Source organism: Nomascus leucogenys, chromosome 18 (genome assembly GCF_006542625.1).
Source record: "Nomascus leucogenys isolate Asia chromosome 18, Asia_NLE_v1, whole genome shotgun sequence".
NCBI classification, from domain to species: domain Eukaryota; kingdom Metazoa; phylum Chordata; class Mammalia; order Primates; family Hylobatidae; genus Nomascus; species Nomascus leucogenys.
The window spans coordinates 72,838,325-72,849,388 of NC_044398.1; positions in this window are offsets into that span (position 1 = coordinate 72,838,325).

Consider the following 11,064-nt stretch of genomic DNA (forward strand, 5'->3'; position numbering starts at 1 on the left):
AGCAAGAGAGTTTTGCTCTTTGTTCCAGCAAATGCCTGCATCCAACTCATCTGGGCCTGTCTGTTGGAATGTATTAGTTAAGTGTGCTTTGAAGAACTGTCTAATCCAGAAAGGAATATATTGGTATCTGGCGATCCAGCCCTTTTCCCTTCAGTGTAAAACATTGATTTTCATGCCACTTTAATTTGCCAGTAGGTCAAAAATAGAATGCAAGTAACTGCTAGAACAGGGAAGAGTCCAGGGAGGCTTAAAGCATTTCTATCTGTCTGCAACTAGGCAGGTGGCTTTAAAGTGGGAAATAGGTCTTTTGGCTAGAAATCTGCTTGTTGGGTTTTTTTGTTTTGTTTTTTGTTTTTTGTTTTTTTGAGGTGGAGTCTTGCTCTGTCACCCAGTCTGGAGTGCAGTGGTGCGATCTCGGCTCACTGCAAGCTCCACCTCCCAGGTTCACACCATTCTCCTGCCTCAGCCTCCCGAGTGGCTGGGACTACAGGCACCTGCCACCACACCCGGCTAATTTTTTTTTTGGTAGAGACGGGGTTTCGCCGTGTTAGCCAGGATGATCTCGATGTCCTGACCTTGTGATCTGCCTGCCTTGGCCTCCCAAAGTGCTGGGATTACAGGTGTGAGCCACCACGCCTGGCCTGGGGATTTTTATTGTAAGGGTTAAAGCAGAAAAGTCTGGAGATGAGACTGAGCAGATCTGCAAGTGAGCTTTCAGTTTTTCTCAGTTGCTTTAACCTGAAGTGAGATCAGCATCTCATTTCAAATTTCCACAGTGTTCTCTAGGGCAACTCCAAAGTGACTTTTTTTCTTTTTGTAATGAACACAGCAATTTGAGCAACAGTATAGAAGAGCAAAACTTTTTGATTGACAGGAAAGTTGTAGCTCAGAAAAGTGCTCACTGAGCTAAGAAATGTATTGACAGCCAGGGGAGGAAAGCCTATTGACAGATCTGGAGGTGATCACAAATTAATGAAGAGCTCTATTTAGGCAAGGGAGGCAGTTTGATTATTTCTTTTTTGAATTGAAAGGCACATGGCCTGGGCTGCCTCTGGCAGTGAAATCAATATCATGAAATGGCCTTTTCCTTTGAGCCTTGTCTGTTCCTAAAGTGCAATGCATTGAGGAATGCTGAACCAGGTGAGGAAATTCATCGTTTTAGTATATGTACAAGATAAACCTACTAAAGGCCACTCACAATTTGGAAGTATGGAAACCCAAATTTACTGAAATAATAAATTAGAGACTTGGCTATTTTAGAAAGCTCTTCTTTCAAAAGGTTCTTCGTTAGAGTTACTATTTGGACTAAAGGAACAAGGTAGACTTTTAATCTTTTTTTTTCTAGTAATAAAATTGCAGAGCAGGAATGGAACCAGGGAGATGGTCTATTCTTAACCTAATCATTTCATAGATGAGGAAATGGACCAGAAAGATAACGCCAACAGCCCTGGGTCTTTGGTGCCTCCTTCAATATACTTTATTTTATTTTATTTTATTTTATTTATTTTCAAGATGGAGTTTTGCTCTGTCGCCTAGGCTGGAGTGCAATGGTGCAATCTCAGCTCACTGCAACCTCCACCTCCCAGGTTCAAGCGATTCTCCTGCCTCAGCCCCGAAGTAGCTGGGATTACAGGCATGCGCCATCAAGCCTGGCTAATTTTGTATTTTTAATAGAGATGGGGTTTTGCTGTGTTGGCCAGGCTGGTCTCGAACTCCTGACCTCGGGTGATCTGCCAGCCTTAGCCTCCCAAAGTGCTGGGATTACAGGAGTGAGCCACTTTGCCTGGCCTCTTTATTTATTATTATTATTATTATTATTATTATTGAGACAAAGTCTCTGTCACCCAGGCTGGAGTTCAGTGGTGCGATCTCAGCTCACTGCAACCTCTGCCACCAAGTTCAAGGGATTCTCCTGCCTCAGCCTCCTGAGTAGATGGGACTACAGGTGTGCACCACCCGGTCTGGCTAATTTTTCGTATTTTTAGTAGAGATGGGGTTTCCCCATGTTGACCAGGCTAGCTAGTTCATTTGGCTACTTTGGGAGTTCCGCCTGCCTCAGCCTCTCAAAGTGCTGGGGTTACAGGCATGAGCCACCAAGCCCAGCCTACTTCAATATACTTTTTTTAAAATTTTTTTATTTTTGAGACGGAGTCTCGCTCTGTCACCCAGGCTGGAGTGCAGTGGCACAATCGGCTCACTGCAAGCTTCACCTTCCGGGTTCACACCATTCTCCTGCCTCAGCCTCCCGAGTAGCTGGGACTACAGGCACCCGCCACCAGGCCCGGCTGATTTTTTGTATTTTTAGTAGAGACGGGGTTTCACTGTGTTAGCCAGGATGGTCTCGATCTCCTGACTTAGTGATCCGCCCACCTCGGCCTCCCAAAGTGCTGGGATTACAGGTGTGAGCCACCGCACCCGGCAACATACTTTAAATTATACTTCCTTTTAAAAAATGTTAATGGTTCCCTAAATTTACAATATACATTTTAATCTACATCTGCCTTCAAATAACACTTCATGTGTAGTGCAGATACCTTATAACAGGGTAGCCCCAATTCCTCTCTCCCAACCCCTATGAAGTTGCTGTCTCTCATTTCACTTATTCATGGGTTATAATCATCTAATACATTATTACTGCTATTAAACAGTTATCCTTCAGTTCAAGTAAGAATTTTAAAAATTAAAGATTTGGTTTTGCCTTTATTTCTTCTCTGACAGTCATCCTTCCTTTATAGAGATGAAGTCTGACCTGTATCATTTTCCTTCTAATATTTCTTGCATGGGAGGTCTGATGGCACTGAATTCCCTGTCTGTGTCTGAGAAAGTCTTTTTCCTTAACTTTTGAAGGATACTTTTACTAGATATAAGATTCCAGATTTTTCTTCTTTTGGCCCTTTATTTCACTTCACACATTTCTTGCTTGCATGGTTTCTGATGAGAAATCTACTATAATTCTTACCCATGTTGTTCTGTAGGCTAAACAAAAATTAAAAATCTGCCTCTGCCTTCTTTATCTCTCTTAATTTTTGGTTTCCTACAGCAGGGGTCCCCAACCTCCAGGCTGCAGACCTGTACTGGTCAGCGGCCCATTAGGAACCAGGCCACATGTCAGGAGGTAAGCAGCGATCATTACCGCCTGAGTTCCGCCTCCTGTCAGATCAGCAGCAGCATTAGCTTCTCACAGGAGCTTGAACCCTGTTGTGAACTGTGCATGCGAGGGATCTAGGTTGCATACTCCTTATGAGAATCTGATTATTTGAGGTGGAACAGTTTCATTCCAAAACCATCTCCCCGCCACTATGGAAATATTGTCTTCCACGAAACTGGTCCCTGATGCCAAAAAGATTGGGGACTGCAGTTCTACAGTATAAATCTGATATGCCTAGATGTAGTTTGTTTGTTTGTTTGTTTTAGTTTCTGTTACACTGTTTTTTGGTTTCTAGCATTAGATTCTGTACCAGAATTTCCATCTCTCTGCTTACATTACCCTTCTGTTTCTTGCATGTTGCCTACTTTTTCCATTTGAGCCTTTAACAATGATTTTTGAATTCCCTGTCTGGTAAATCCAGCAGCCATATCATATTGGAGTCTGGTTTTGATGCTTGCTTGATCTGTGTTCTTTTTTTTTTTTTTTTTTGGAGACAGAGTCTCGCCTTGTTGCCCAGGCTGGAGTGCAGTGGCTTGATCTCGGCTCATTGCAACCTCTGCCTCTCGGGTTCAAGAGATTCTCCTGCCTCAGCCTCCCAAGCAGCTGGGATTATAGGTGCCCTCCACCATGCCTAGCTAATTTTTGTGTTTTTGGCAGAGACGGGGGTTTCACCATGCTGGCCAGGCTGGTCTCGAACTCCTGACCTCGTGATCCTCCCACCTCGGCCTCCCAAAGTGCTGGGATTACAGGCACGAGCCACCGCACCCAGCCCTTGATCTGTGTTCTTACTTGCTTTTTAGCATGCCTTGCAATTTTTGTTGAAATTTGGACATGTATTGAATAATAGGGACTGAGATAAATAGGCATCTAGTGTGAGGATTTATGTTCATTTGGCTAGAAGTTGGGTTTTGTTTAGCCCTGTTGGTGTGGTGGTAAGGCACGAGGGAGAGGAGGGTTCTCAATCTTAACGATTAAATCTCAAGTCTCTTAGTGGGCCTGAATCTCTGGCCTGGGACCTTCACTTGTGCTTCTTTTTGGAAAGCTTTCCTCTCCCCCTCAGGTGAGACAGGAAGAGGAGAAATGGCTGGAGTGAGAGGAGTGCCTTTCCCCCTTTAGGACAAGCCTAAAGCCTGGTTAAGTCTTTCCCCCAAGGAGTTTATTTTCTTTTATCATTTTTATTTTATTATGAAGAAAGCTCTGGACATATTTCATAAGAATTACTCTTCCCCTCCTGCAAGAACTATGACGGCATCTTTCTCTGATCTTCACAATGAGAAACTGGTGGCATTCCTGGAGGTCATGTTCACAAAACCAAGAGGCTTTCCCCAAGACGGTGTTCCCAGAAGTGAGCCTACCAGTTTAGAGATCCAACACTTCTGCACCAAGTAAGCTGATCTCAGCTTTATCTCTGGATTTGCTGGAGACAGTTTGCAAACTCTGGAGAGTTTGCCCTGTAAACCAGTTCTCCAATGAGTCCGAGTCATTGGTTTTCAGTTTGTCCAGCTTTTTCTTGTAAAAACAGGAGTGACAACTTCCAAGCTTTTTATATGTTGGAACTCAAACAGGAAGTCCAACATCTCCATGTGGCCTTCCATTATATAAATAACCTAACCTGAGCATTGGTAGCAGGAAAATTCCTCTGAAGACTTTTTGTTTCTGAAATAATTTAGAAAGAGCAGTTGAAAAACATGAGCAAGAAAAACTTTCTGAGCAAATTACATGGTCAATTGGTTTTTAATAACTTTTTCCTCATTATAAAAGCAACACATGCTGATGGTAAACAGTTGAAAATACAATGAGGTTTATTGAAGGAAATGTAAATTGCCTGCAATCTTACTAAGAGGTAACCAGTTAACATTTTGCCATATTTTATTTTTCTTGACTATGTATAGCTAAAAACACATACCTTTAAAATTGGAATCATTACTTGTATCCTTTTATTAGCCTGTTGTCCTTTTCTTACCTGAATGTAATATTTAACCATTTTCCCATGTCAGTTAAATATTCTTTAGAAATGTTTGTAGCATCTGCACAAAAATGTGCTATAAGGGCGTGTCATTATTTAACTATTATCCGTTTGACAGTAATACCACAATGACCATCCTTGTGCATAAATTCTTGTGTACAGCTCTTAAATTTTTCTTAAAACTACTGGAAACAATTGCTAGGCAAAGAGTTATCAATATTAAGAAGATATTAATATTCTAAGGCTTTTGATATAGGCCAACTGTGTTTTGGGTGGTAAAGGTCTTCTTGAGAGAAGTGCCCTAAGAGGTGGTTTTTTTTTTTTTTTTTTTTTTTTAGAGACGGAGTCTCACTCTGTTGCCCAGGCTGGAGTGCAGTGGCACGATCTCGGCTCATTGCAACCTCCGCCTCCCGGGTTCACGCCATTCTCCTGCCTCAGCCTCCCGAGTAGCTGGGACTACAGGCGCCTGCCACCACGCCCAGTTAATTTTTTTTATTTTTTTTTTATTTTTAGTAGAGACGGTGTTTCACTGTGTTAGCCAGGATGGTCTCTATCTCCTGACCTCGTGATCTGCCCGCCTCAGCTTCCCAAAGTGCTGGGATTACAGGCATGAGCCACTGCGCCCGGCCTCCTAAGAGATGTTTTAAGAGCCCAGCATCACATAGGACTCATCTTCCTCTCACCTGCGTTTGACACCAATGGGATGCTTCCTCTGACCACACCTTTTGTTGAGCACAGCATATTTTGTGACATTTGAGTATCGTATTATGAGAAATAGTACAGAGGAAAGAATGTGAGCTTTATAATCTGCAATCTGGGTGCTGTGGTCAGAATGTTTGTATCCCCCTGAAAACTTATATATTGAAATCCTTACTTCCAAGGTGATGAGGGTGGGAGGTGATTAGGTCATGGGGGCGGAGCCCTCACGAATGGGATTAGTGTCATTCTAAAAGAGGTCTTAGGGAGACCTCCCCCACCCCTCCCACCATGTGAGAACACAACAAGAAGGCCCCATCTGTGAGGATGTGAGCCCTCACCAGACACTGAACCTGCAGGTGCCTTGACCTTGGACTTCCCAGCCTCCAGAACTGTGAGACATACATTTCTGTTGCTTTTTTATAAAAGTCATCCAGTTTATGGTATTTTGTCATATAGTAGCCTGAAAAGACTAAGATACTGGGGTGAGTATTTAATTATCTACAACTTAAGTAACTTAATTTTCTTGAGTTGCTTCAGTCTTCTCATTTGTAAAATGAGGATAATAGCTTTCTTTCCAGAGGTAGTTGTGAAAATTAAGTCATTCATTCAACTTTCATTGAATAAATGTTATTGAGGGCCTACATATAACAGGCACTATGCTGGGTGCTGAGGATACAATGATAAACAAAAGCAGAGAAGACTATTTTGTTTTGAGCTTTCTGTCCACCAGAGGAGACATCCATCAAATAAGCCTGCAAATAAGTGTAAAAGTGGAATGGTGACCTGGAGCACTAAGAGCACCTGCAAGGCAGATCTGACCTTAGGGAGTTAGAGAAGGGTAGGCAGCTCTGTGGAGGTGATGATGGGGTGGGGAGGTGTGAAGGAAGAGGAGGTGACTGGGTATGGGGCTAAGACACTGAGTCTTTTAGTCAGAGGGAACAACATACAGAAAGGACTCTTAAGAACGACGGGAAGAAGAGGAAGTATGCAAAGGCAACAAAAACGGATTTGCAATTTAAAGCCAGAATCTTGACTGCAGCAGGTGGGGACGGTGGGGTGGGAGGAGATGGGGAATGACCACAGGCTGAAGTTTAGAAGCTATTATAAATCCAGGTGGTAATGGTCAGAATGGAAATAAATGAATTTAATAAGTAATCTCAGTAGGAATTGATGAAGTTAGTGAGACAAATCTCTGGTTTGTGGCCTTGCCCGGCAGCATCATGGCTCAGCACAGCCACAGAGGTTATGTTTGGCAGATAATGCTACCAAAAGTCAGAAGACATATGGGGCACAATAATGGACAATGGATTCTAAGCTGGATACAAAGGAAGTACAGGTTGGGGAAAGCAACACTGGGGAGAATAGAGGGTTCAAACGTCCTAATGAGGTTAGAACATTGGTGGTAGGAGTGGTAGCTAAGCAGCCTGGAAGGACTGGCAGGCAATGGTAGTGGGAAATGGAGATAACTGAGATTACTGCTTCAGAAGATGGAATGGTTTGGGTGATAATAAGGATCAGGGTGTGATGGTGGAAGAGATTTCTACTTGATGTTAACCATCCCTCTCCTCCTACCCTCTGCAGGAGGTCACTGCCCAAAGGAAAAAGGTTTTTGTTGTACAAGTGGGAGGCATAGTAGTCTAGCACAGTGCCTGGCTCAGAGCAGGTGCTCTATGAGTGAGAGATTCCTCGAGGTAGCATTGGACTGCTGCTGCCAGTGCTAAGCTGTCTCCTGGGCCCATACTCTGTACAGTCATTTTAGAACTTCTTCCTGGAACCAGACCTCTTTAGGGGCTAGGACATGTCTATTTTGCTGAACTCAACTTTATACTGAATAGTGTATGGCAAAGTTTCTGTGATGTCGTTTAAATAACATCTTGTAGTCAAAAACCATTCATTCCCTGAGACTGTATCTCCAGTGTTTAAGCCACACTCTGATCATTAGTTGACCTGTATTCGTTTACCTCTCCAGGAATACATCCATTCCGTAAGATGAGAAATGTAGATTGTAACAACAGCCGGAAGGATGTTGTATTGGTTTGCTAATGCTGCCATAACAAAGCATCACAAACTGGGTGGCTTAGAACAACAGATATTAATGATCTCATAATTCTGCAGGCTAAGTCCAAAGGTGAGGTGTCATCAGGCTTGGTTCCTTCTGAAACTCATAAGAGAGAATGCTTCCTTGCCTCTTGTACCTTCTGGTGTTTGCCAGTACTCTTTGGTGTTCCTCAGCTTCTAGATACATCATGCCAGTCTCTGCCTCTGTTGTTACATGGTCATCTTCCCCCTCTGTTCTTTTCTCCTTTTTTTGAGACAGAGTCTTGGTCTGTCACTCAGGCTGGAGTGCAGTGGAGCGATCCTGGCTCACTGCAACCTCTGCCTCCTGGGTTCAAGAGATTCTCCTGCCTCAGCCTCCCAAATAGCTGGGATTACAGGAATGTACCACCACGCCCAGCTAATTTTTGTATTTTTAGTAGAGACAGGGTTTCACCATGTTGGCCAGGCTGGTCTCGAACTCCTGATCTCAAGTGATCCACCTGCCTTGGCCTCCCAAAGTGCTGGGATTACAGACGTGAGCCACCGCGCCTGGTCCTTCTCTCCTCTTATAAGGACACCAGTAATACTGGATTCAGGGCCCACCCTACTCAAGTATGACCTCATCTTAACTAATTACATCTGCAAGGACCCCATTTCCAAATGAGATCATATTCTGAGGTAGTAGGAATTAGAACTTCTACATATCTTTTTTTTTTTTTTCAGAGGTGGGGAGATAGAGACACAATTCAACCCATAACAGATGGGCTTAAAAGAACCCAACTAAATATTTCTCTGTTCACATTTTCCTGATGGTAATATGTCTGATAACTGGGAGCCCCACTACTGTAGGTTGGAATTGTTGATCTAAATAAAACCTAGTTCTGAATCCCCTAGGAAGCGAGGTGAGTTTTACCTCGGTTTAGGGGCTAAATCTCTGCAGACAGGAACACCTGGCTACTGTAGTGGCAGGACTTTGAGGGATTCGATGAGGACAGCACCTCAATCATTATCAAGCTTCCTGCAAGGGAGTCGAATGTTCAAGATTCAGTTACTAATCTTGCTTCAGTGCAGTTGCTCAAAAGTGTAAACAATTTATTGTGAAATCTTGAAGATGTTCCTTGGTTTCCATCTTATTTTTTAGTTACATTAAATAATGACCAAGAACCACAATTAGATGTTCATGCATTATAACAAGGCGTTGCAGTTGCACAGGAGAACTGGATTTCGCTGAGCCTAAGGAGAATGCAAAATGCATTGCAATAAACAAAATCCACTTCAGCATCATTCAGTTCAATTTAAAATGATAATGGCATTCAAGCTGCGTACAGCAGCACTAAACTTTAACACCATTCATGATTTGGCCTCCAGACCACAACAACTTCAATTTAGTTACTCTTTTGAGTTGTGTGCTAGGAGCATGGACTTTAGAATCAGATTTGAATTTGCTTTCAGGCCCTAAATCCTGTTTTTTCCCACTGTGGAAGGCAGAATAATGTTCCCCCAAAAATGTGTACTCCCTAATCCCCATCAACTGTGAATATGTTCATTTACATGGCAAAAAGGACTTTGCAGATTTGATTCAGGTACAGACTCTAGAGAAGAGAGTATCTTGCATTATCCAAGTGGGCCCAATCTAATTACTTAATCCTTAAAAGCAAAGAACCTTTCCCAGCTGTGGTTAGAGAGAGAGGTGGTGAAGGAAAAAGTGTCAGAGAGATGTGGTGTTGCTGGCGTTGCAGATGGATCAAGGGACCACGAGTTAAGAAATTCAGGCAGCCTCTAGACACTGGAAAGGTAAGAAAGCAGATTCTCTGCTAGAGCTCCCAGAAGGGACGCAGCCTTGCCAATGCCTTGATTTTAGAACTTCTTGTCTGCAAAACCATAAGGTCATAAAGTCTCATTTTGAGCCACTAAGTTTGTGGTCCTTTGTTAAAGCCGCAATAGACAACCAATACACTTTCTAGCTGTATGACTTTCTGAGTCTTGGCTTCCTCAACCATAAAAAAATGGTAATGATTTTATGGAGTGTAAGTGTGGATGAACTGAGATTACGTATGTAAAGTCCGTTGTTAATCATTTCATGTTTTAGTGTTGGAAGTCCAGTCCTAAAGAGTCTGATTATTTTCCCTGACCTCCAGTGTGGGCCCGGCTGCCAGCTGGTGGGTGGCTGCATCTGGGTGTGGTGCCCAGGCCTTGCTGTTGGTGTGATGTGTGCACCAGCAGCAGCTGCTTTGCCTTGGGAGCTCGTGAGGATCCGGCTTGCTGAGTCTCAGGCACTCACCTCAGACTGACTGACTCAGAATCTAGAGTTTTAGACAGGATCCCCAGGTGATTCCCAGGCATTTTAAAGTCTGAGAGACACTGGACTAGTAGTTTTCCAACATCACATATGCTAACAGAACAGACGCCTGGGCCCAGAATTTATGGACGTGGGCCTTCAACGTGTGTATTTTTAACATGCTTTCCAGTTATTTCTAATGCATGGAGTGTGGATAACCCTCCAAATAAATGCTTAGAAATGTACTTAATGAGATTCAAATCAGAATTGCAAAATTTTAAATTAATACTTTTTTCTCTAAGGAAAACAGCTGTGCTACATAAGTGTGTATTACTAAGTAGTATATTTTAAAAAGATACATAAAGGAATAAACATTAAAGAACAGCAGAGACACGTTCTTGCTAGTTCTTAACTGTTATGATTCCAGTTCTGGCTTTATTGTATCATAGACTCTTCTTTCAGAAGACTCATCCCGTGTGCTTCATGCAGAAGCAATTAGATAAACCTGTGGAACTTTGGCATTAAAAGCTTTCAGCTGTTTTGTCTTTAAGACGCGAACTTGTTAACTGCTTGTTACAATGATCAGAAGACAAGAACGCTCTCTCTGTTCTAGAAATACCTGCATCCCTTCCTCCACAGACAGAAGCATAAAGAGCGAGTTGAGCAGCTTTAATTGGGGCAGCTCAGCCATGCTTCCAGGGGGCCGAGATCCAGGGCACAGTTACATTCCAAGAACCAAAACTAGAGTGATTTCTCTCCAGAATGCTCAGGCCAGAGGATGCAGAGATGAGAGCTCCAGGCTGAGTCTGGAGAAAGGGCTCGGATTCAGCCTCTCATCCAGGAGCTCCAGTGGGGGTAAGGGCTAGGGACAGGAGCCAAAATTGAGAAGAGAGGGCTGAGTGCTCACAAGGGCAGAAGGGCAGCAGGTGAGGAAGG